Below are 27,922 nucleotides of genomic sequence, written 5' to 3' on the forward strand. Positions count from 1 at the left end.
TTCCTGCAGCCATTTAAATAGACCAGAGTTCCTGAAGACGCGAGCGTCATGAACCTTTCCTGGCCATCCCACGTTGATGTTGGTGAAATGTCCCTTGTGATCCACCAGTGCTTGCAGCACCATTGAAAAGTACCCTTTGCGGTTTACGTACTGGCTGCCCTGGCGGTCCGCTCCCAAGATAGGGATATGGGTTCCGTCTATAGCCCCACCACAGTTAGGAATCCCATTGCAGCAAAGCCATCTAGTATGACCTGCAAATTTTCCAGAGTCACTACCTTTGATAGCAGCAGCTCAATGATTGTGTTGGCTACTTGCATCACAGCAACCCCCACAGTAGATTTGCCCACTCCAAATTGATTACAGACTGACTGGTAGCTGTCTGGCGTTGCAAGCTTCCACAGGGCTATTGCCACTCGCTTGTGAGCCACTCGCTCCCATCTTGGTATTCTTGCGCTTCAAGGCAGGGGAAAGCAAGTCACAAAGTTCCATGAAAGTGCCCTTACGCATGTGAAAGTTTCAGAGCCACTGGGAATCATCCTAGACCTGCAACACTATGCGGTCCCACCACTCTGTGCTTGTTTCCCGGGCCCAGAATCAGCGTTCCACAGCATGAGCCTGCCCCATTAACACCATGATCTCCAAATTGCGGGGGAGCGCGGTTTTAGAGAAATCTGTGTTCATGTCCTCATCACCGTGCTGCCGTCGCCTCCTCGCCTGGTTTTTCAGGTGCTGGTTCTGCATACACTGCACGATAATGCGCGAGGTGTTTACCTAACTGCTGTGGTGAGCTGAACGGGCTCCATGCTTGCTGTGCTATGGTGTCTGCTACTGCAATCCAGGGAAAAGGGTGCGAAACGATTGTTTGCCCTTGCTCTGGCGGAGGGAGGGGCGACTGACAACGTGGCTTACAGGGTTGGCTTACAGGGAAATAAAATCAACAAAGGGGGTGGCTTTGCGAGAAACAGGATGGCCCCCTCAAAGATAGAACTCAAAACCTCAAGGATAGAACTCAAAACTGGGTTTAGCAGGCCACTGATTTCACGGAGGGAGGGAAAAGAAAATGAATACAAAACAAATCTGGTCTATTTCTTGTTTTGAGCCACTTCATCTATCTTTATACATCTTGCCGGCAGCAAACTGTGCAGTACGACCGCTAGCCATCGTCATCTCCTGGGTGCTCGGCAGAAGACGGTGCAGTATGACTGCTGGCCATCATCTTCTGCTGGCTGCAGATTGAAAGACAGTGCACTGCCGGTAGGACTGAATCGCCATGAGATGAAACTTAAAAGGGAAATGACCTGGCTGAGTCACTCCCATGTTTGCCCAGGCGCCCAGTTAAAAGAGCACCCTGGACTACGTTGACGACAGCTACCAGTCATACTGCACTGTCTGCTGCCAAAAGGCAATAAACTGCTGCTGTGTAGTAATGCAGTACTGCACCTGCCAGCACCCAGGAGACATACAGTGACGGTGAGCTGAGCGGGCTCCATGCTTGCCGTGGTATGGCGTCTGCACAGGTAACTCAGGAAAAAAGGCGCGAAACGATTGTCTGCCCTTCCTTTCACGTAGGGAGGGAGGGAAGGGGGGCCTGATGATATGTACCCAGAACCACCCACAACAATGTTTTAGCCCCATCAGGCACTGGGATTTCTATCCAGAATTCAAATGGGCGGCGGAGACTGCGGGAACTGTGGGATAGCTACCCACAGTGCAATGCTCCGGAAGTCAATGGTTGCCTCGGTACTGTGGACACACTCCGCCGACTACATGCACTTAGAGCATTTGTGTGGGGGATTTTATACACAATCAACTGTATAAAAACGCTTTCTACAAAACCGACTTCTATAAATTCAACCTAATTTCGTAGTGTAGACAAGGCCTCAGAGTTATAGTTATTACTTGACAAACATTCTGGAAGGGATATTAAACCTCAAACTTCAGGCTTAAATCACTCTCTTATCATTAAAAGATTAGGATGTGGCCTAACGTAGATGGCAGATTATTCCACATCTGACTACTGCAAGATTCTTATTGCTTTTTCTGAAGTGTCTGTCAGAAACAGGATACTGGACTGCATGGACCTCAGATCTGATCCAGTGTGGTAATTCCTATGTTCCTAAAAGACAAGCTGTGACCCAAAGATTTTACAGTCTAAACTGACAACACAAAGAGCGGGGTAACAGAGGCACAGAGAGTCAGTCATACATAAGATCAGTTGCAGAGCTAGGAACATAACCCACTCTCAAAACTCCTAGTCCATTGCCTTATCCACTACACCTTACAGCCTCTCATGAAAGGGGCCACTGTTTAAGTACATAATTTAATGTCCCACTTGAAACTGCTCAGTACCATGCAGGATCAAATCCTAAACCACCACCCTTCCCAAAAACAAGCGCGCACACACACACGCACACCTCAAGGAATTATTAAACAACTACATCCTGTGGTTAGAGTGTAACTGATTCCCAAATGAACTTCTTGGTAATCCAATCTCTCCATTCTGGGCACACACATGAGGTCTAACAACCTCAGAAGCCACCAGACCATATGGAGCAGGAATGGTCCATGTGGTTAAAGCAAAGGACTCAGGAGAGCTGTGTTCTAATTCCTGCCAGTGCCACAGACTTCAAGTGTGGCCTTGGGCATGTTCCAGCTTCAGTATTCCTTTTCCCCCAGCTGTAAAATGGGGATAACACCACTTTTTCCAAAATGGTGTTGACAGGTGAGCTTAATATTCATAAGTCACTTCTGAGGGGTATAGAAGTTTGAATAATTACCTATTATGCACAGATAATTTAGACTGTTCTTAACACAACAGTAAACATCATTTTTGGCATTTTCATAATTCCATTGGACTGCATTTCAATTGGTCTTACTTTGGCTCACAAATTATCCCTTGAGGAAAATTTATGAAAAAACAATTCTGGCCTTTAAAATACCATGTGAAATAACAATTAAAACATTCCACACCTAGGCTGTGACTGATATTCTGCTATCCCTACTGTGCATGCAGCTCTCCTGTTGACATCAAGAGCTGGGGAGTTTACGTATGGAACAGCAGCATATCAGAGCCTACATCAAAAATGCTATTACAGGACAGACCAGTTCTTTCATTTGGGGTTTGTTACATAGTGCTTTGGAAAAGAAAGTTTGGTTTTGCAACAGTAAACCAAATCAGTACAACTTAATAGGATGTGTAGCTTGGGGTGAGGGATACAATTAGGACTTTCCTTCCAACCTTATGACAAGGGAGCCACAACTTCTTTAGATACCAGGCCTGCCAAAGGGGGGGGGGGCGTGCAAAGGGGGCAAGTGCCCAGGGGCACCCGGCTGCCTCTGGCAGCACAATGGGACTAAGGAAGGCTTCCTGCTCGCCCTCGCTCTGCACCGCTCCCGGAAGCGTCAGGCCTGTCCCCGCGACCCCTGGGGAGGGGATCTCCACGCGTTGCCCCCACTCCGAGCACGTCTCTGCAGCTCCCATTGCTTGCTTTCGGGAGCCGCCCGAGGTAAGCACTGACCCCCCCGTCCCCTTCTGCACCCCAACTCCCTGCCCCAACCTACAGCCTGCTCCCTCACCCCCTCCCAGTGCCCACACCCCGCATCCCTCACCCCCTCCCAGAGCCTGCACCCCGCACCGCCTCCTGCACTGCAGCCCCCTGCCTGGTGAAAGTGAGTGAGGGTAGGGGAGAGTGAGATGGACTGAGCAGGGCCTCGGAGAAGGGGTAGGACAGGGCATGGTATCAGGGAAGGGATGGGGCGGGGGCGGGGCAAGGGTCTTTGGGTTTGTGCAATTAGACAGTTGCCAACCCTATCGGGCGGGCATGTGGAAGCCCTGGCCATGCCAGAACAGTGCGCCCAGCACCTCGCTGGGCACCAGCCAGCGCAGACGCAGCACTGCCCAAATGTCAGGTGGACCGCATCCGCAGCCTGTGCATGCATGGGGACCCATTGACTGTTCTGCCCTGGGGCCCAGAATTGCTTTCAGCAGGCCTGCTAGGTACAAGTCTGGCCACCACATGAATCATCATCAAGAATTCATCCCTTTATAAAGGGCAATTACACTGCTCAAATATACACTAAAAGCAACATTCTGGCAAAGTGAGAGACAGTTTCATTTGTATGGACATTCAATTCAAAAGTAGTATTCAAACTGTGGCGAATGCATGGTGATTCAGTGATTAAGGTGGGAAATAAATTAAAAAGTTCAAATCACCAAGCTTCAACAGAAATCTAAAGAGGAAACCCTTGTAACCTCCCCCTCAGTTGATTTTCTCCCGGAAAATCTGTCTACCAGTTCCTCAGATCTTGTTTACCCTATGAGACCAGATACCATTCAAAAAGCTGCTGGACAAAGACCAGCAACAAGGACCAGCCCCCCCAAGAAAACTCCAGTATTATGGATTTGCCAAGCATGCAGTCAGGGTAGTTCTGCAATTCCCTATTTTAACTCAGAACATAAATGGTTACTCAATGACTCAGACAGAGTCGACCGCTCTGCCAAAGAAAGGAAAAGAAAAAATAACTTAAATGACGAGAGATGATGGAAAAGGGATGGGGAAAAAAACAGTCAGAGATGAGCAGAGTCAAATGAAAAGTCCCTGCATACAGCCTTGAAAACAAGCTAGCATCTGACGGATATACGCAGCACAGAAAGGGGAGTGAACAGAGGGAGCTCCTGAATGGAGAATAGCTTGTCCTCAGTTTGTGAATGCTGGGGCAGTGAATTAGAATAATCCACAGTCTGGGAGGCAGAATCAGAATTAGGTCATCTTTCTACACTGAGCGGTCTCCGTGATTCTGGAAGTAGCTCTCTTCCTTCTGAATGGGTACTGAATCAGTGCCTTAGAGTGGAGGCACTGTGCTGCTGTAGGTGGTGACTTTCACATGGCACATAAAGCTGAGACTTCACCTAACCACTTGTGCTTATTTTAAAAACCCACATTACTTTTCATAAAGAATAAGGACACGATGCCAGTATCCTGGACAAATTCCACCTCTGGCAAATTATAATATTTTCATTTCTATAACACTTTCTGTCTCCATCCAGGGATCCCAAAGATCAGCAAATAAAGAATTACTGTCCCCATTTTTTATATAAGGAAACATGGGCACAAAGAGGCTGAGTTGCCTTAAGTCACACCAGGAACAGAATATAAGTCTCCTGACTGCCAGGTTTATGCTTTCACCTCTACATAATGTTTTCTCTCTTCTGCCTACCTGAAATTACACTTGCAATTCCAAGTGGAGAGTGTTCTTCACTTCCAGGCCTAAACTGCAGTATGACGGTATGACCTGTTAAATTGTCCATGTGTTGCATCCCAGAAGTATCTGCATTTCAGTGCAGGGAGGGAAGTGGGAGGGAGACAGAGATCCCTGTTTAGTTTGTAAAATTTCTTTGGGATTCTTTGAGCTAAACAGTGCTACTCAACTCATGGGTTCTCAGGACAAATGTTTTGGAGGCCTCAGAGTGTGGCCATCAACTCTTGCTGGTCAACGCTCTTAAAATTTTTCCTAAAATACTTAATAAAATTTTGGAAAAACAAATAAATGTGCCCATAAACATGTCCAAATCATTCTAATTTATTTATTGTTAGCTAGTAAATCAGTTATGAAAAGTGAATTACCAAACATACAAGTATCACTTTTCACAGCAGACTTACTCAGCCCTTGCAAGCCTGGAGACAAATTAAGCCCTGGATGGGGGGTTGGGGAAAGCAACGGAGGCTAGGGGCAATGGGGAAGCGGGAGGCAAAGGGAGGCACCAGGGGGCTGGAGCCCGAAGCCCTGCAGCTGGGGATGGGGCCAGGAACGGACCATGGAGCTGCACGGCCAGGGCCTGGAGCCTAAACCCCAGCTACCCCGGGACTGGAGTCCAAAGCCTGGGTCTCAACATTCCTGGGAAGGTGGGGAACTAACCAACTGCCTGCTCCTCCAGCATTGTGCCCCAGGTGTCTCCAGAGGGGGGCAGAGCCACCTTGCTGGCAGCCCCAGCAACCAACACAAGGCGATGCATCCAGAAACAACAGGGAAGAGGGTGCCCACTACTTTGCCCCTCACCCTCTATCAGAGCCCATGAGGTTGTGGCCACAAGAAAAGCTCCTGGTAGTCGCATGCAGCCACGGTGGCCACATTTGAGAAATGCTGGTCTACGTCATTCTCTTATTTAAGTTAATGGAAGTTTTGCCCACAAACAAAGTGGAAGTTATCAACAGTTTTTAACATGATTTCAAAACTTATAGCATTTATTTTGCATATAGCATCCCTAGGTAAGCATCAAGTTACAAGAATTTTACATGTACTTCACAGCCTAGCATGAGATGTCATTTATAGTTCCATCAAATTGAAATGCCATTTGTTTTGAACTCACACACACACGAATGTAAAAGATTTCAGGGGAAAATGTAATAGTCAAATTGATGGTGTCCCTTGAACGTTTTCCTCGTCTAAAGTTAGACAATTTAATCATAACCTATGACAAAGCTACATTAGGAAATTCAGTAGTACCCAAAAGGAAAGTGAATACTCAAAGGCAAAAATTTACAATTCCGGCAGAAACCACTGTATTCAGTATGACAAATCCTATGCTCATAGGTGTATCAGACCATCCTGCTTCTGCCAGAAGCCAAATACCCAGTGCGCTAGAGGAAGGACAAAAGTAATCCATATGCAATCCTCAATTACCTAATTCATTACATAAAACAGGTAAAAACTACCTTCTTAACTATACATACTAAAAAAAACTGTAAACACTTAAAAGAATGTCTCAGGAGTTTGGTAATGGGACACTGATCCTTTTATTTCTTGAACACCATTTTAAAACCAGCCTACCTCAGCATAGCATAAAGCAGATCAGAAAACGGGGGGAAAACCCCCCATAAACAACTAGGGACATTTTCATTTCCATTGTTTGTTATTTTGTCAACAATTTCTGACCAGCTCTTCAAGTGACTGAAAGTGGGTTGCCATTTGCTATACGTACATAGACACACAAATGCATACACACATGCCGCTACTACCTCATGAAGGTTTGTTTAAGAATCCATTTAAGCTTTTTGAGGCACAAGAAACATTTGAAAAAAATAAATGGATATTAAATCCAACTGGACTTTCAAAACCTGTTTTACTATATAAAAATTACAAAGAACTCAATGCTTTTAAGACTAGGTGTTAATTTTAAAGCAAAACACTAAAATGTCTGAATGTGCTCAATGACAACCAAAGATTGATATTTTATTTCACACAAGACTGTCAGATGGAGATGGAAGCCAAAAATGAGATGCAGAAGATCTGAAAGAATTACTCTACTGAAAGCAATGGCAATATTACTGAAACCAGTAGAGTAAACTTGGGATGTTGGAAGGAGAAAAACTCTCTACTACATCAGCACAGGATATTAAATGCAAAGGAAGCCATTTGAAGTAAAAACTTAATTTTTATACAACCAATAATAGTACCATATTTTTATTTATATATGGTATCATTATTGGTTGTATAAAAATTAAGTTTATATATATAAATAAGCTAAATAAGTTTTTATATATATAACTAAAATCAAACTGGGATCTCCACTCCAAAAATAGATATATGCAACCCTACTTACGAGATAGCATGATAGTAAAAGCTGTGTTGCAACCTCCCATCTCCAAGCACAAAAGATAAAGGTAAATTTCCACACAGATATTTGCATGGATTGTGGACACTAGATAATGATGACACACGACAGTTGTCATGGTTAAAAATTAATCATGCTGTATCACAATGAATACAAATCAACATCTTTAATGATCCAGACCAAATACAGAATTACTGAAGATTTACAGACATAACCTTTACAGTAGCAAATGTTATAGTTAAGGGAGCAAATTAACTTTCATCTTAATTTTTGTTTGCTCATTTGTTTGTGTTTTTTTGTTTTCTTTATTAAAGAAAAAAACCCTCTCCTTTTGTGTTGGTGTTTCCATGCTTGATCTCAGCCCACAGGAAAATATTTTTGAAAATACAAGAAATCTGTTCTCTGAGTGAGGTGAGCAGAAAACAATAATATAAATGATATATCATTTATTATTAAATACAATATATATACACAGACTTTTTTTAAAAAAAAAGGCATTTGTGCTCACAGCTACAAACACCTGTAGATAACTGTAAACTCCAGTCTCTGCATGTGGTTTGTGCCATGAGGAATGGACATTTAGGCTCTGATCTTGCAACTGTTACTACTGAACCCCTCCAGAGTCCCACTGACTTCAACAGGGCTCCTCATAGTATGAGTAACATCCAACCTCACACTATCCAGTGCAAGTTCCAGGCCCTAGGTTCTGATCCTCCTAGCTTTATGCAGAACCTTGCTCCATGACCAGCCCCACTGAAAACAATGGAACTAGTTCCCATTTTACCTTTTCATTATCCCTCTGTGTGGGCCTCTGGGTTTTGGAGTAGGCCTGATCTACCACAGTACAAACTGAAAGGACTTCTGCAGTTGTCTTTGGTACAAGCACAGTGAGGCTGGGGAGGATTCAGTAGAAGCCATATTAAAGAAAACAGAGTGCATGGAAATCTTTTTGAGCCCAGAATAACTTCACTGTTTCAGGCTGGTAAATCCAGAATAAAAGAATAGCACTACGCTGGCAGGAACTACTGCAAAATGCTAGATATGAAATGCGCTGACACAAACAGATGTTTGTTTCTGCACCACAACCCATGACCAGCCACAGCCCCAGTTCCTGTTCAGAGCTCAGATACACTCAAACCACTCCCACTATGCGCTACGTTACGAGTACAAAAGAGTAGCAGTATCCATACAAAGACATCTCACATGCTACAGTACATGGCCCTTGCCAAATGTTTCTGTTTCATGCACCACTCAAGTTGTATACATTTGCATAGATATTTTCATAGGCTGGAAGATGGAGCAGCGTTGTGTCACATCAACACGTCCTGCAAATCAGTTGACTTCCCTGTGGAGAAAGGAAAGAGCCAACACAAACTCATCAACATCGTTCACAAGGGCAGTGCTGGAGACGCCAACGGCTTTAGAGTGCGTCTCGCAATATGTGGTAGTTTTCTTACAGCACCAGCTCCTGGAGTGATTATTTAAAGATGACATTTTTACTTAAGAAAAAAAAAGGGGGGGGGGGTAAGTTTCTAGGTCTCAGAGGGGTGGAGAAAACCTTGAGCGAGTCTATATAAAGGCTCAAAAAATGAGAAGGTAAATAAGTACCAACATTATTTTTTCTAAAATCTTGTGGATTTTAAGACACTCATGATTTTGGGGTCTTGACTCATGATTTTTTCAACACAGTAATTAAAACTCTCTCTCCTCCCAGGTCACTGCTTTGTAAAAAGTTTCCCCCATTATAGAAAAACATATAAATAACCAATACTAAATTACTGTTGTCTAATTTTCTGCCCTGAAATCTGCAAGGCTATATTTTCACAGTACAGGGACTTTGCAGTAGCTACTCATCTATACAAAACTAGGGGAGCACAATGAAATATCCCTGGCACCTTGGAACAACACGACTCCAAAAACATAATCTGGTTCCAAAAATTTAGTTTTACATACAGGGGGACTGGCACGATTTCAAGCTAGAAGGACATGTACAAGAGCAATATGTTAGATGCACAAAGGAACCAGTCCAAGATATCCAGATGTTAGAGTTATTTTTTAAGAATATCACTGGATAGAGAACATAGGTTAAAGCCTGAATGAGTTATCTGTCCAATTATTGTGTCAATATTACTATTTCCTTAATTGTCTAATTATTCTGCTATTCTAATTGTTCTAAGCACACTTGGTTACGGTTAGACATTATTTAATAACCAGTTTATAAAATGGTTTGGCCAGGCTGTGTGGATGGAGACCAAAATAGGTTAATCCCATGTTCAAAAACAGTATTTAGGGCTAGTCTGAGAAAACAGTTTGGCTGCAACCACATTTGAACTCTGGCTGGATATGGTTTGTAAACGCTCATAGCAAGTGAAGCCAAGGCCAGTGCAAATCAATCCACAATGTGTTTTAAATCTACCAAGAGCTTTGCAACACTAACATGAAGAAAAACAAGATTTCCCCAATCATCCTTTTCAGTACAGTAGAACCTCAGAGTTACTGTCACCAGAGTTAGGAACTGACCAGTCAACCACACACCTCATTTGGAAACCGAAGTACACAATCAAGCAGCAGCAGGGACACACACACAAAAAAGCAAATACAGTATAGTACTGTGTTAAATGAAAACTACAAAAAAAGGGGTGGGGGGAAGCAGCATTTTTCTTCTACATAATAAAGTTTCAAAACTGTATAAAGTCAATGTTCAGTTGTAAACTTTTGAAAGAACCACCATAATATTTTGTTCAGAGTTACGAACAACCTCCATTCCCAAGCTGTTCATAACTATGAGGTTCTACTGTACATTATCTGTGAATTCCACTGTAAGCCAATTTATATACCACCATGGAAACTATCTCACTGGTCATCATCATACCAGAATCATCCAGCTAATCCCCTCAACCAGTGCTGTTGGAGGAATCTACCCATACTGCCACAGGGTGTTCTAAAACGGTAAGTGAGTTCTGAATATATACGTAATTTAACAACGTGTAAGCTCTCTGGCGAATGGACCTTTTGTCTGTCCAGCACTATGCACGTTTGTTGGACTATAAATACAAATATTCCATTGAATCTCATTTTGATTTTTCAGATAGTTGCATTGTTTTCCACTTCCCTTAGAAGCTGAAGCTAAAAAAATATATTTTTTTTTAAATCACAATCTCAGAGTAACTCCTAAATTTAATTACTTTACAAAATGTAGAAATCTCAAACGCATGCAGGCAAAGAACACTGAAAAACTGAATGTTACATCCAAACACAATGCATTTCATTAACCTGCAGCACAATTATGAATCAACACATTTGTCACTGCAGTGGGACAAAGAGGGGGGTTTTTTTGTTTGTAATATCCTAAGGGGTGGGAGGGTTAGGGATTTTTTTGGCAGTTGTTACTATGCACATGCTAAGCGGAGCACAGTCTAAAAATAAAAATGACTAAATCTGAAACAGGATGCTCATCAGGAACTTGTCAAAAAAAATACAGATCAGTTTAAAAAAGCTACACTGAAATATTTTTTACATTTAGTTTCCTGCTGTACAGGCAGAGTTAAATACACAAACCCTTTCATCTGTGAAAAGAATTGGAATTTTGCTGACAATTCTGTTGATGATACTTGAACCGGAATACAATCCGGTTCACTTCCACTTGCTCAGAGTGGCATTTCTGCAGCGCCAGCAGACATCAAACCTCATTTGGTTGTGCCTCTGAATACAAACCCGGAGTAAAAAAGGTGCCATTTTACAGAGCCACTTCTCACAGCAAAACCACATTTATGCTTCTAGGCTATTCCAAAGAGAACCAGTTCTGCCCTTTCATACATATGCATGACTCCTGTTGACTTCAGCGAGACTGAGGCCATGTCTACAACTAGCGAGCTTACAGCAGCACAGCTGTGCCGATACACTGCTGTAAGATTGCTCACATAGCCACTCTATGTCAGAAGGAGAGAGCTCGCCCGTCGACATAATAAAGCCACTGCCATAAGCAGCGGTAGCTATTCCACACCGGCGCTTCTGTCTGTGTAACTTATGTCTCTCAGGGGCGTGGTTTTTTTCACACCTCTGAGAGAGAAATTGTACTGACAAAGGTGGTAGTGTGGACATGGCTTGACATCAGATGTATAAAAGAGCAGACTTGGGCCCCAAGAGGCCAAACTTAAACAAGTTCATGAACATCTGAAATTACTTTTAGATCGTGCTGATTTAGGGGAAAAACTGAATTTCTTCACATTCAGGTTCCACTTTCAGAGAGGAAGAGATACTGTGCTCAGAAATAGCCTCAATTCAGCCATCAGTGGGGGTAGCTGTACCGGTGTTGATCCCAAGATGTAGACAAAAATGAGATGGGCTTTGCTCAGTTCAACTAACTCAGTCTTACTGCTGCTTCTAACAGGCCTCTTTGGACCAGCATCCTCAGTCCTCTAGAACCCCTCTGTGAGTAAGGGGGAACATACCACAGAGCTGCTGTCCTCCCACATACTGACCCCACAACCCCATGTATGCCTGACATAGTCCTCTTTCATAGGCAGCATCAGGAGGGAAAAGGGGAAGGAGATTAGAGCCAACATTTTAATTTACTGTAAAATTAACTGTTTGAAATCATTTTCTCATGAACTCATTTTCCCCCATTGAGAGCCAGATTGTCAGAGGTGCTCGTATTCCCAGCAGGTACCAAGTGCACACTCTATCTATACACACTGACCTCTCGTCCAGATGTCTAACTAAAATGAGTCATGCCAGTAACCTATAACACCTTATTCCACAGAAATAGTCTATCTCAAATGTCAATCCATTAAATTGATTACCCGGTTGGAAACTGCACGGGTCATGTCTGATGACTACCTATGAAAATACTCCATTTTTCGCCTATAGTTAATATAACAAGATGCTAAGCATTTACATAGATTAAAATAAAAAGTACCTGAATCAATCCATCTGATTTTCCTCTTTTAAAGCTGTTTTAAAGAAGGGCTTTCACCCTGGAACAAAACTTTCAAATCTATCAACATTTAAACAAATATATGCACCCATCACATGTTTTTCAACATTTCTCTTTGCATATTTGCTAAATACTAACGCTGTTGCAATAGACTGAAGCCATTATAAAATAGGGCTAAAGTGCAAAACCAGGCAGGCAGCTTATTAGGCTAGAAACAGGCTTGTAAACCAAATCCCAGATTCAAACTCCCACTCAACCTGAGGAAATTCAAGCTGGATCTGTGCTAGGACATATTTTTGCTGCTAGGACATATTTCTTATTAAACCCCATCTAACTTCAACTGCAGGTAGGGTGACCAGATGAAACTGAGAAAATATCGGGACACATGGGGGAAGCAAAAAAAAAAAGCAGCAACCGGAGTTGCCGAAGCAAAAAAAAAAAAGAAAAAGAAAACGCCAGAGCAGCCAAAGCTGCAATATCGGGACAAATACCGTGCATCAGTCGGGACGCGGGACAAAGACCTAAAAATTGGGACGTCTGGTCACCCTAACTACAGCAGTGGTTGATGGGAGACACACTTACACACAACTCACCAACTATTCTCTCTGTATAAATGTTTTTCTCCTCTCACTGCCTCCAACTCAAGTTTGCTTCAGCATTAAAGTCCTCCATCCTGTGAGCTGTTAGGCTCACTCTGTACAAGGTGCTGAGTGCCCTCCACTCCAATTGATGCTGAAGGAGTTAACCGTGTTTGGCACCTTGCATGAAGCACTCAACACCTTGAAGAATCAGGACCATAAGGCCTGACCAGAGCCAACTGAAGTCAATGGAAAGGCTCTCGTTGACTTCAGTGGGCTTTGGATCCAGCCCTCCGACTTCTGCCTACCTGTATCCAATCTTCTGTGGTTTACCTTGCCATTTTATTGGAATTATTTTTTTTCTTCATCATGCAGGTTATATGGATGGAAAACTGTATGTCTGAGTTAAAGTGACTCATCACTAGGTGGGGTCTGATCATTCACCAAAGTTCTTTGAAAATAAGCCTCCAGCATAACAAAAATAAATTCTATATAAAAGCACAATATATATAAATTAACAATAATTTGGACACAAACTCCCAGCATCCAGCAAATACAGTGCAAATGAAGACCATGAGCTGCTAAATACCATTACAATAAACCCTTGAACTGGTTAAAAAAGAGAGATTAAAATCACGACCAGTATAATCATCCGTCACATGTAGTCTCAAATTTATCAGCCTATCTTAGGCATTTATGATAAGGCTGCTCCTGATACAAGACATGTACTCTAAGACCTCCCAGCTTAATCAAAGTCACTTTTACAAAATACTCTTTACATTACTTCTATTGCTATTAGATCCAAAGCCCTTGGCTCTGAACACCAGCCTTTTACAAAGGGAGTATTATAAACAGGAATGTATTACTTTATTAACTAAGTGTCTCAGAGAAATACAGAATGTTTTGTGGGGCATTGGATGATTCCTTCACTCTTGGTAAATTCTTGACAGTCCCATGGTGATTCACACACCTGCAAAAGGCTGTTGATACATGTCTGACTCAGTAGCACTTTCTGCTATTCCAATGATGCCACAACGTATTGCCAAGAGGCAACTGGCAAGTTTCCTGACAATACAATGTCGCTGAGGAAACGCTAACAACGTGCCTCGTTTAGTCAACCGCCTTTCAGTTTATTTACACTTCCAATGAGTGGAAAAAAGTCCAACGTTTGGTGTGCATGAAAGTGTTCTTGTTCTTACATGGCTGCTGATTGAGTTTGCTATGCTGTTTGACCCTTTGTACTCTTTCATACACTCAAGCCCTGTTTCTGACCCCAACACACAGACTACTTTTGGCCTGTCATAGGTCCCAGGAGACGTTTTCTGTAAAGTCTTAAGAAATTTAGGCAAGCCATTTTAGGGGATATTTTTTCAGTAAATTTATAACAAGTATACTGGATGGTAGATATTTCAAACCACTTCCCAGCGGGACCAGGCTTTCCACTGGTGTTCTGCACAGCAGCATGAAAAAATCCTTCTTTAACCCACCACTTTGGCTGAGGAGCAGCAGAGGAAGTACTTTAAAACCCCCTGCTGTTGGTATGCTCCCACTCCACAGGAGTAACTATCCAGTGGATTCATGACAGAATAGATCCATCAATGCAGCTGTCCCTACACACCACCACCACCAGATACCCTTAATTTCCAGGCACACCTCTGCCAGCTCTGCCCACACGGGTTTGGCTGGGCTATACAGCAGGGTAACAAGACTAGGTGTCTTGACGTGTTCAATATATCTAGATGCATAGGAAAAGATTCAATGTTGTCCTGTTCAATTACTGACAAAGCCATGACGTGATTCCCTTGCAGAAAGTGTTATAACAATCTTGCAAATTAGAAAACTCTGACTTGTACAAGTCACATGCTAAACGGCAGTTATCTACATTGCTCTTGTAAGAGAAAATGATACAAGGGACTGTATTACTTTTTAGCAAAAAGTAATACATAACACATAGGTTAGTGAGCATTTGAATACATAGCAAGGTCATCTTCGAATTCAGCTTCAGCAACTTGTTAGTAGAAGGGTACAGAAAGCTGCTTAAGTATGACCAGCAAATATACCCTATAAACCTCCAGCATATGGAAACTTCAGTGCAACATTGATTCTTCATTGCCAGGAGTATGTTCAGTCAGGTTCACAGGAACAAGAAGTTCCTATCTGTTATTTAACTGTTTCATTATAATTTTGGTGGCCTTTGTCATTTTTATTTTTACCCAGAATCTGCCATTTATTCACATAAGAAAAGAAAGTGGGCCATATAAAACACAGTCTTTGATCCTCATTTCTAGTTACAGAATAATAATTACATGCATCCTGAAATGCCTTACAGCTACTCATACGTACACGTAGTAGCAATGAAACACAGCCCTCTCTTGACTCAGGGGACAGCAGCCAGTGCACAGTAGTATGGGGAGGGAAGAGTTTTTGCCATTGATCCTGAAGGAAACAGTACCTTGAATCAGGTTGCTTTTTGTTTGTTTGAAATCACTGAAAAACCCATGCACAATAAACTATTAGGATTCCAATATAACCCAGTGATAGCCTATGACAATTGGATTGCAGTAACTATTATAGAAGAGAATGTTTGGTTTGTATTAAAACAAAGGAGGTTTCTGTTTGAAGGATACCCTGCAACATAAACACACATATCTTAACTCCATTACCAAGCTATGAGACAGAGCAATCCTGTGGATAGGGCAAGAACTGAGGGCTGGGAGACCCAAGTTCTAATCCTGACTTTGCCATTCATAATTGCATGACTGTGGGCAAGTTACTTAACTTTTTATGCCTGAAATGGAGAGGATACTTGCCTTGGTAATCATCGACACATGAAAAGTGTTAGAAGTATTATTGAACAAAACAATTATACCAGTCACACAGCTGTGTGTTCATCAGGCACATTAGTATATATTCAATGTGCCTATAGCATCATCGCCCAGAGGTCCAAATCAGTGCTCTTACAACCACATAATTAGAGCCCGACCAAATTCACGGTCCATTTTGGTCAATTTCATGGTCATCCGATTTTGAAAATCGTAAATTTCATTATTTCAGCTATTTAAACCTGAAATTTCGCAGTGTTTTAATTTTTGGGATCTGACCCATAGAGGAATTCTAGACCATCTCTGAAGGTAGCACAGAAGTAAGGGTGGAAATACTGTGACTCCCCTAAACTAACCTTGCGACACCTCCCCCCGCCCACAACTCCCTTTTGGGTCAGGGCCCCCAATTTGAGAAACACTGGTCTCTCCCATGAAATCTGTATAGTTTAGAGTAAAAGCACACAAAAGACCAGATTTCATGGTCTGTGACCCGTTTTCATGTCCGTGAATTTGGTAGGGCCCTACACACGAGAGAGAGTCTATATTCTGAAGAGCGTTCTGTCCAATTTAAGGCAATGCAACAGGTGGGCTTAGTAAGGCCAGGTCTACACAGCAAACTTATCTCAGTATAACTACGTCGTTCAGGCATGTGAAAAATCCATGCCTCGGAGCGATGCAGTTATATCAGCACAACTCCTAGTGCAGACAGAAGCCCTCCCGCTGGCATAGCAGAATCTTTACTAACGCATGACAGAGGTGAAGCTGCAGCTTTTTAAGTATATTCCCGCGCAAAAAGAAGGGAGCTAGAAGAAAAGCCACAGCAATAGGAACCTGTGGCTATGTACACAAGTTAACTGCACAGTTTGCAGTTTTGAGTTAATTTTTTTTAAAGGTGTAAACAAACAAAAATATTAATCCTAACAGTAATACTGACTTGCCACATGTATCTAACCAGTACCAGTTGTTTATTGTCTATAATTCTACTGTGATACATATGGTAACACCGCTATTATTTTCCATTTACACTCCATATGTTCCAAAAACATAGGAAACATGCCCCTCTCCAAATGTTTTGGGAAGTACCTCTTTTGGAACTCTTCAATGACAGAAAAGTACAAGTTCGCATATGGAACTTTAACAATGAACTTCCAAACTGATCAAGAAATTAACCACAATGACCCAGTAAGCATGGGGGGAAGCTCTTTTCTTTTAGCTAAGGCAACAAGAGACTGAAAATTAACTAAGAACTGCCGCAAGTGCTAAACCAGATCACAAAGACCTTCACAGCATTTTATCAATCAAAAGAGAGTCTATTTTTGTATTTTATTTACAGATAAAAGGCCCTGATCCTGTAATATACTCCCCAGTGATTTCAGTGGGTCTCTGCATAAGCAGAGGTTTCTGTCTATGCACAGCTCACTGCAGAATCAGGGCCACAGTTTCATATTTTCATTTATACCTCAGGTATGTTAAACCACTTACATTTTAAATTTCAATAAAGGAAGTTTACTGCTCAAATTCAACAAAACAACTGATAACTATATAGGCAACCCAAATAAAATTTCAATCAAAAAGCCACTCACCTGAATTATAAGGTTCAACAGCTCAGCCTTTTATGTTACGTAACAGAAAATGTGTCCAATATTTTGAAATATCAGTTTTAGTGTACGCGGCACAGTCAAGTTTAAGTTGTGCCACTTTTTTTAAAAAAAATTGAATACTTAGGATACTACTAAAAAAATGTGAAACTCACCATGAACTTTCACTAGCTTGTGACTGAAAATTTGTTTTTTTAAACAATTTAACTTTGAAGTTAAATTCCATCTGAATACAGTCCACCAACATAAGTCGTAACTTGCACAGGCAGCTGCCTGGATCTGCAAAACATTGCGTAAAGGATTCTTACATTCAATAGATGAGTGCTTGTAATGTCTTTACATCAATTCCCCACATATTTCAAAGTCAGCGTACAGCAAATTGTTCACCTACTTAAAGCTCCATTCTTCGCAGTTAGAAAGAAGATAAGCAATATAGCTGAAGATGGAGTTCAAAATACAGATATATTCCTAATAAATCCCCAATCACACAGAGACTTGCATGCGTACTTAGTTTGGCCACATCAAGTCAATGAGCGCAAAGTTAAGCAGTTCATAAGTCTTCACAGGATTGGATCTAAAACCTACAAAAATATCCAAACTTGATACAGATTTTAACACTTTCCTGAAAAAAAAGATTCCTACAATATGGTTACTAAGCAGTAAGATCAATAAATTCAAGTATGATAAAGATTTAGTATCTTCAGTATCACTTGTATGCACAGGAAAAGCTACAATGGTGAATTTTTAAACGTATGTTGCTACATATCTCCCATTAAGAACCCTACTGAATAGTTTTGAAATACTCAAAATGTTTCCTCTTTTTTCCCCATTTCGAACAGTAAAATGTATGCATCAGTGAACACTAGATTTCAGGGTTTCATGGAGGTATTACTTACAAATTACTCTATTTTTGAAAATATATTAAGCTGAGGATGAATGTGCACTTCCTGATTTTAATAGATTATGATCCGATTTGACTAACAGGCAAAAATACAAGCTTATCAGCTGTAATATCCTGTCAACCTACCAAATAATCATCTTGAATCTTTGCAGCTTTTATCTTTTTTAAAAAACAGATCCTTTGTTTCTTTCATTAATACTTACTGTCCACCACTTATAATCCCTAGAAGAAATACTCAGTTTTTGAAACCATACTACAGTTGAGATGTTTAAAGAACTTTTCTGAAGAACTTTAGTAATGACTGGGCACCTTCTCAAGGAAAGTGGGGAGGATAGTAAAGCTAGTTTAGATCAACGAGAGTCCAGTCCTCATGTGACTTCAAATGGGACTAGTCACTAAGGGTCAGATTCTAATATCTTAACCCATGTTAAAAAGTGTACCACACTGAAGTCAATGGAACAATTCATGAAGTAAGGTGCAACTGAGTGAGAGTACAGGTATCAAAATCTTGTTCTAAATAATAGTAGCAGTATTAAGCATTATGCGCGGAAGTAAAGGTGTGCTCAATCAGACCCATAAACTGGGATTTTCAGAAGAAGCCTCAAGGAATTGCACCTACCACCTAAAATCTCCTCTGAAAATCCTAACCATTGCATCTCTACTCATGTTCTCTCCCTTGGATCCACATCCCCATGTGGATAGAAAAATAACCCACCTTTGGAAAACCTTGCTCCTTGTCAACCCAGAATGAAGCATCAGGGTTGTGTCAGGTGTTACGTCTCCACAATAACCAAACCATTTTCAATACTAGTTAAGGAGAGCCAGAAAATACCCACCGCTGGTATGCGGTACTTCTCATTCATAGGGCCCTTCATTTTCAGTTTTAATGTTATTTAATTTTTCCCAGGGATTTATCAGTGTTTATTACCACCACAACAAAAACATGTAAAAAATCAGTGCAAAAAACTATTAATAATTTTTCTGGGTCAATATCAGGATTTATTTTGGTGGACGGAAAGATGCAGGGGAAGGGGAGTATTCAGTAGATTAATGCTCTGAATTCTGTTCATCAATGTGGCTTGTGGCAGAACTAAATCAGAACTCAAAACACAATGCCACCTCTGAGTTTAATAAAACAATATCTCTCTAATCCCAAATAAAACTTTTCATTTGACCAAACAGTTTAATGTTGCAGACATCGAACTATTAGCCTATAAATATTTACATGTAATAATTGGGTCACACCATTTGTAGCGCATACACTCAACTTCATCCTTTTCTCCTTTTTTTTTTTTAAACTTTTGAATACTTTCTTGTGTTCTGAAACGTATTCTGACATAGATTTTCATTTTCTTCCCATTTTAGTATGTCAAATCTTTAAACTGTTATCTGCTTACAGCTTGAAAAGTGTACGTGGTGGGCGTGAGATTCATCAGTATGTTCAGATGCACACACGCTTCAGAGCTTGCGTGCGTGCCCGTTTGTTTATTGTGTGAATCTTCTAGACCAGAGGTGAGCAAACTACGGCCCGCGGGACCATCCTGCCCGGCCCCTGAGTCCTGGCCCAAGAGTCTTGCCCCTGGCCCCTCCCCTGCTGTTCCCCCTCCCACGTAGCCACGCAGCCACATGAGCAGCGGGGCTGTGAGCTCCTGCTGCTCTGAGCGGCATGGTAAGGGGGCAGCAGCGGCGCACGCAGCGGTGGGGTGGGGGGGTTGGGTAGGAGGTCCCGGGGGGGGGCAGTCAGGGGACAGGGAGCAGGGGCGGTTAGGGGTGGGGTGGTCCCAGGGGGCAGTCAGGCGACAGGGAGCGGTTGGATGGGGCAGAGGTTTTGGGGCAGTCAGGGGTCGGGGAACAGGAGGGGTTGGATAGGGGGTGGGAATCTTGGGGGGAGGCGGTTTGGGGCAGGGGTTCTGAGGGAGACAGACAGTCAAGGTGCAGGAAGTGGGAGGGGCGAATGGGGGGGGCAGGCTGTTTTGGGAGGCACAGCCTTCCCTACCCGGCCCTCCATACAGTTTCGCACCCGATGCGGCCTTCTGGACAAAAAGTTAGCCCATCCCTGTTCTAGATTAATACATAGCCTTACTTCAACAGGCAGCTTTGCATATACACACAGACTAATGTGTTATCATAATACATATATCTCAGGCCTTACCAAATGCATGATCCATTTTGGTCAATTTCACAGTCCTAGAACTTTAAAAATTGTAAATTTCATGATTTTAGCTCTTTAAAACTGAAGTTTCACAGTGTTGTAATTGTAGGGGTCCTGACCCATAAAGGAGTGGTGGGGGAGGGCGGGGGTCACAAGGTTATTGTCGGGGGGATTGCGGTCCGGCTACCCTTACTTCTGAGCAGCTGCTGGCGGCGCCGCTGCCTTCAGAGCTGGAGAGCGGCAGCTGCTGACCAAGAGCCCAGCTCTGAAGGCAGAGCCGCCAACAGCAGCGCAGAAGTAAGGCTGGCCTGGTGTGGAGTTGCCACCCTTACTTCTGTGCTGCTGCCTGCAGAACTGGGCTCTCAGTCAGCAGCCACCGCTCTCGGGCCACCCAGCTCTGAAGGCAGCAGCGCAGAAGTAAGGGTGGCAATACTGAACCCCCCCCTAAAATAACCTTGTGACCCCCTGCAACTCCCTTTTGGGTCAGGAGCCCCAATTTGAGAAATACTGATCTCCCTCGTGAAATCTGTATAGCATAGGGTAAAAGCACACAAAAGACCAGATTTCATGGGCGGGGGGGGGGGGGGGAAGAACGACACAGATTTCACAGTCCGTGATGCATTTTTCGATGGCCGTGAATTTGGTAAGGCCCTACACTATCTCATGCAATGTATTGTGATTTCCTAATAAAACAAGTATTTTTATATATTTGAATGATACAAAAGTAGAGTGAAAAACAAAACCCAGGAATTTTTATTTTAAAAAATTGGTTTAATCTGCAAACGCAGGGGCTTACTTATATACTACTGTCACTTCTTAATCAGTCTACGTGCTTGTGCAGCACAGACAGCCCTTGATATTCTGAAGAGCAAATGACAAGAAAAGAAACCTGTTTCTCCAGTATCGGTTTATTTATAATTTTATATCCCTCCCCAGCGACAGGTACCTGGACACCTATAATCAATAAAACAATCTTTTTAAAAATAAAATCAGAGTAAAAACACAAGCATTTAATCTAAAACCACCACAACAGACTTTCAACATAAAAGTTCCCTAGGTGCTTAGTGAAGTCTCACATTCATTATATATTTATATATATTATATACATTATATATAAATCCAAAACCCCAAAGCAAGCAAACAAAATAAACATTCCCAACTACAAAATGGACTGGATAGCTTTCTAAAAGAAATGTTGCAGTTCAGCCAGGAGTATGCAACTGACAAAGGAATCACTGAGTGATATTCCATGGCCTGTGTTATACAGGTCAGACTAGATGACCATAATAGTCCTTTCTGGCCTTAAAATCTATTATATTATTCCTAAATCAAAGATATAACTCAAGAAATAAATCTGTAGCCAGGCAGAGTGGGAAGCCCCAAGATTTTCTGTAATTCCCAAAGATATAGTGTCTTTTTTGAGGAATGTATAACTCCCAGTCACACAAACATATGTATTAAATGGAGACACTGCTATCTGTTTTCTATTTAGGCTAGCATCTAAATTAATTATCTCCAAATTATCACCTGGTCTTTCACTTAGCACATGCCATATGGGTATCAATATGTCCATAATTCAGTCCCTAAGTATCTTTCTTGTTTTCTATTAATCCCATTGTCATTAGCTTCACTAGAAACTAGGGCTGTCAAGTGATTAAAAAAACTCAATCATGCGATTAATTGTGCAATTAAAAAATTGTGCACTTAATCATGCTGTTAAACAATAATAGAATACCATTTATATAAATATTTTTAGATGTTCTCCACATTTTCAAATATCTTGATTTAATTACAACACAGAATACAAAGCGTACAGTGCTCTCTATTTGTTATTACAAATACTTGCATTGTAAAAAAGAAACAGTATTTCAATTCACTTAATACAAGTACTGTAGTGCAATCTCTATCATGAAAGTTGAACTTACAAATGTAGAATTATGTACAACAAATAACTGCATTCAAAAATAAAACAATGTAAAACTTTAGAGCCTACAAGTCCTCTCAGCCCTATTTCATGTTCAGCCAATCGCTCAGACAAACAAGTTTGTTTACATTTGCAGGAAATAATGCTGCCCACTTCTTGTTTACAATGTCACCTGAAAGTGAGAACAGGTGTTCACATGGCACCGTTTTTACTGGCGTTGCAAGATATTTATGTGCCAGATGTGCTAAAGATTCATATGTCCAGTCATGCTTCAACCACCATTCCAGACGACATTCGTCCATGCTGATGATAGGGTCTGCTCGATGACGATCCAAAGCAGTGCGACCGATACATCTCCATTTTCATCATCTGAGTCAGCTGCCACCAGCAGAAGGTTGATTTTCTTTTTTGGTGGTTCGGTTTTCATCTTTCCCGCATCGGAGTGTTGCTCTTTTAAGACTTCCGAAAGCATGCTCGACACCTCATCCATCTCAGATTTGGAAGGCACTTCAGATTCTTAAACCTTCGTTCGAGTGCTGTAGCTATCTTTAGAAATCTCACATTGGTACCTTTTTTGCATTTTGTCAAATCTGCAGTGAAAGCGTTCTTAAAACGAACAACATGCTGGGTCACCATCTGAGACCGCTATAACATGAAATATATGGCAGAATGCGAGTAAAACAGAGCAGGAGATATACAATTCTCCCCCAAGGAGTTCAGTAACAATTTAATTAACGCTTTTTTTTTTTTAATGATCATCATCAGCATGGAAGCATGTCCTCTGGAATGGTGGCCAAAACATGAAGGGGCATATGAATGTTTATCATATCTGGCACTTACATACCTTGCAATGCTGGATAAAAAAGTGCCATGCAAATGTCTGTTCTCACTGTCAGGTGACAATGTAAATAAGATGAAGGCAGCATTATCTCCTGTAAATGTAACCAGACTTGTTTGTCTTAGCAATTGGCTGCACAGGAAGTAGGACTGAGTGGACTTGTAGGCTCTGAAGTTTTACATTGTTTTGTTTTTGAGTGCAGTTATGTAAAAAAAAAAATCTACATTTGTAAGTTGCGCTTTCATAGCAAAGAAATTGCACTACAGTACTTGTATGAGATGAACTGAAAAATACTATTTCTTTTGATCTTCATCTGATGAAGTGAGCTGTAGCTCACGAAAGCTCATGCTCAAATAAATTGGTTAGTCTCTAAGGTGCCACAAGTACTCCTTTTCTTTTTGCGAATACAGACTAACACGGCTGTTACTCTGAAACTATTTCTTTTGTTTATCATTTTACAGTGCAAATATTTGTAATAAGAATATAAAGTGAGCACTGTACACTTTGTATTCTGCATTGTAATTGAAATCAATGTATTTGAAAATGTTGTAAAACATCCAAAATATTTAATAAATGTCAATTGGTATTCTATTGTTTAATAGTGCAATTAAAACTGGAAATAAACATGATTACTTTTTTTGGTTAATCGCGTGAGTTAACTGCGATTAATAAACAGCCCTATTAGGAACGATTTTAAAAATGCAATGGCTGTTTTACAAGAATGCCCACAGATCCTCATTTCTGTTCTCAGTAGCCTCTGGCATGCTACATGACATACAGTGGAAGTCAACATGAACCTACTATGCCCAGACAGTGGCATTCTGGATATCACTGTTATTTTCCATTCTGAGTACAATGGAAAATTGCAGTATCACACATGGTGATTGTTGGCCCCTGTTGACTTTAATGGCAACCATTGCAAAGTAAATATCTTCAAAACCTAACCATTTGTGTCACCACACACACAAAGTGTAATCCATCATGGGTTTTAACAGCAGACATTATACCAATCTAATCTTATGATTAAAGGAGATGGAAAGAGCAAATAAAAAGTTCATAAGCCAATACTCTTAAATAAATAAAAAGTTCATAAGCCAATACTCTTAAATAAATAAAAAGTTCATAAGCCAATACTCTTAGACCAGGATGCCTTAAATAAAAGGCATTTTGATTTAGGTCATAATTTAAGCCTCTTAGAAAGTTTCTTTTCTCTTTCTCAGTATTTGTTATTAAAACATAAATAAGAATATTACGATATTGTCAGTGTCTACCTATCTTCAAAAGATATTTTATCATAATAGCTGTAGGTCTTCTAAATTTGTATTTTGGTGCTGGCCTTAAGTGCATATCCCCTCTTTAGAGTATACTTCAGTATTTTGAACTACAGAACAGGGTATTAAGACTGCTAGTCTGTGTGTGTACACACAATAAAACCTTTGGTTATTTCTCTTTCTAATCAATTATCTTGAAAATGCTTGCTCATCTTCCCGTGTCCCTGTTACAGGAAAAAACAGTGTTTTGTCTTGTCGCAAATCATAATCAGAAAACACTGTCTAAATGTTTTTAGTATTTACATCTCACTGAAAAACAGCAGATTTTTCCTTACTGAGCCAAATTCAAATACCGTAGTTAGTATTTATTTTAAAACAGTTCAAAATTTCTTTCAAATGTATTTTCCAATTGTCAGCACTCCTGTTGACCAAGTCCTGGCTTCTTCAATAGATTCTAAATTACTTCCAAAGACCATAAAGTTGTAAAGAGACCTACTTATGAAATAAGCATTAGGCTTCATAGATTTTGGAGAGATCCCTATCTTCAGTATTAACTATATGACAATATGACATTACAAAATGTTGTACTTGATTTATCTCAAACAAATAAAAAGTACCAATAATAGAGTCTGATTGCCCTGGTAAACATTTTGGAATGTTTTTAGCCAGTTATTAAGCTGAAGTCACATAAGTCTCCTTAGTGTAAAACTTTCCCACTGAAATTAGAAGTGAATCACAGATGTATGATTCTTTTGGCCTACCAAACATTGACCAATCTCTTGAGAAACGTTTGCAAGTTTTCTCTCTGATTTCCTAATACCCCTTTCAGTGATGTGTCAGGCCACATTATGTGGAAATATTAGAAAAAGGCACCCAAACACTCCACTACTGTTAAGACAGCTTCCTGGCTTCATGTTGTTCTGCTGTGCAAAACACAAGGCCAGTAAGTTATGTTTTCAATCATCTGGCCCATGTAATCAAGGAACAATCATCAACCCCTGAGTTTACCAGATTTCCTCACATCTACAAAAGCAGGGCATTTTTATTATCAGAAGCTGCTATAGCTTGTAAAAATGTAATTAGTGGTATCTCCCCTCAAGACAACTGCTTTTAATGGAAAATCATTTATACCTTAAATGAGTCAACATTAACTAAGGCCCTGATCCTGTCAAGATTTACACAGCTGTTTAGCTTCACACACTGCAAGCAGTTTCAATAGAACTACTCACAATACAATCAAGTTAAGCACACGTGTAAGTCTTTGCAGAAAGTAGTCTGTAGAACTTCCTGCCATAGATTTCAATATCTCCATTCGGTTAACATAAACCTCTTACAAACACACATTGATCAGGACCAAAAGGTTCTGTATCTTCAGTGTTTTATTAGAACTTCCTGACCCAAGTAAGATTTACCAGCTAAACCATAACTTCCACTCTCAGATGCTGAGATAATATTGTTTGTCTGCTGCTGTCCTCTTCTACAGAGAAAGGCCCATCCATCACTGATTATGGATTGAGAATTTCTAACACAAAAAATATTTAAACACACAGGACAACTTCTGCTCCCCAGTATGCACATAAAACTCTCACTGACTTCAATGGGAGTTGTGCATGCATATTGGAACGTATGATCTGGCTCACTCCATTTTTCTGTTCTCAATCATGCTTCGCCACATATTTTTGTCACAATTGGTTTTACTATAATTTGCTAACATCAAGTGCACCAACTTCAGAAACAGGTTCTGGCAAGTCTTACATCATCTCTATTCAGATTCCTTGGGTGCAGTTTGTCTGCTATTTGTCATATGGTGAGACATCCTGACTCACTAACTTCCATGTGTGCCGGGGTTACTGTAAAGCTATAAGTTGTTTTAAAATATTTTATATTTCGGTCATTACCACTTTTAGAACTTTGTATGAAATTCAAAGGGATTCTGACCTAGGTCAGCTCAAAGTCTCATTTCTAAAGCCTTGATCCTACAAACACTTGCACACTTGCTTACCTTTACTCCCACTGAGGGACTACTCAGCATAGTAAAATTAAGCCTGGGTGTGTTTGGAGAACCCGGGTCCAGAACTGGAGGACTTGTGTTCAACTCTTGGGGAACAGGAGAATGGAAGAGACTAGAGGGATACACACACAACTGTCGCAAACTGAACTTGCTTTAGGAAGAGGCTAACTTTCAGTCCAGTTAGCAACTCGCTCTATTACCCAAAAGTAACTTCTATTCCCCAGGATGAGTTTTAGAGAAGATATTGCACCAGGGAGGGGGGCAGGTAAAGCGGAGGAAACACACAGCTCCGAGCGCCGCTTAGCTGGCAGAGGATAAAAAAGACCCTTTCGCCTTCCCTTTCAGCGGCTCCAGCCGGCGGTGCTACAAACCCCTTCCCAGGGGCTGGCCCAACGGAGCGATCAGTGGCCAGGAGCCGGCTTGTGGACCAGCAGCGGGGTGCTGTGAAAGGGCAGGTCCCCCGGGGCAGCTCCAGGGGCTCGGGTCAGGGGCCGGCTGCCCGCGGCGGCGCGGAGCCAGGCGCTTGAGGACGCGAGAGTCGCTGGCTGTTCCGGAGCCTGCCCTTCGCTCCCTTGCCCGCGCCCACGAAAGCTGCGGGGCGCTGCCGCCCGGCGAGCCCGCGGCGGGCTGCGCTGCCTGGGGACCCGGGGGCCCCTTCCCGCCGGCCACTCACCTGCAGCGGGTCGCGCCTCCCGTCTGGCTCCTGGGCGAGCCGGGGCGGAAAGGCGCCGCGCGCTCCCTGCCCCCTAGCGGCGCCGCCGCCAGCCAGGTGAGCGCGGCGCGGGCCGGGCCGGGCCGGGCGGAGGGGCTCGGCCCCGGGGCGGGGCCGGAGGGGGCCGCTGGGAGGCGGACGCCCGGTGCCGTGCGAAGAGCAGCGGGCGTCCCGGGGGCTGGAGGGGCGGGGGGAACGGGTGGAGCCGGCAGGCGTGCGGGGCACGGCGGCAGCCCCAGGGGCGGGCTGGGGGCCTGCTAAGGGGGGAGACTGAAGTCCCTGGAGCCGCCTCCTTCGAGGCATCGCTCCTAGCAACCTCGGGCTCACCGCCCGGGCTCAGATCCCGGGGCCGGCTTGTCCCGTGCCCCCGGGCCGGCACCAGATGCTTCAGCCAGTGCCAGTTGCAGGGAAGCCAGCAGCGCGACGTTGACAAATGGCCTGCCCGCCGCGGGGGTGCCCGCCCGGCCCCAGCAGGCTGCGGGAGACGCTGGTTTGTGGGTAGAGATTTCTCTGGCTCACCCTGGCTGTGCACCGCCGGGCTCTCTCCCCCTCCCCCGCATTGCCTTG

The 27,922-nt window shown here is 42.3% G+C and overlaps 1 protein-coding gene across 3 annotated transcripts in view; it reads right to left on the bottom strand.

Moving 5' to 3' along the window:
* Positions 1-27,425, bottom strand: part of ADCY7 (adenylate cyclase 7) — a 121,635-nt gene extending 94,210 nt beyond the window's left edge. For all 3 annotated transcript variants that reach the window (XM_048870748.2, XM_048870749.2, XM_048870747.2), the window contains exon 1: positions 27,317-27,425. The gene's annotated coding sequence lies outside the window, so the exon portion shown is untranslated. The remainder of the gene's footprint in view (positions 1-27,316) is intronic.
* Positions 27,426-27,922: the final 497 nt, after the last annotated feature.

Source organism: Caretta caretta, chromosome 12 (genome assembly GCF_965140235.1).
Source record: "Caretta caretta isolate rCarCar2 chromosome 12, rCarCar1.hap1, whole genome shotgun sequence".
NCBI classification, from domain to species: domain Eukaryota; kingdom Metazoa; phylum Chordata; order Testudines; family Cheloniidae; genus Caretta; species Caretta caretta.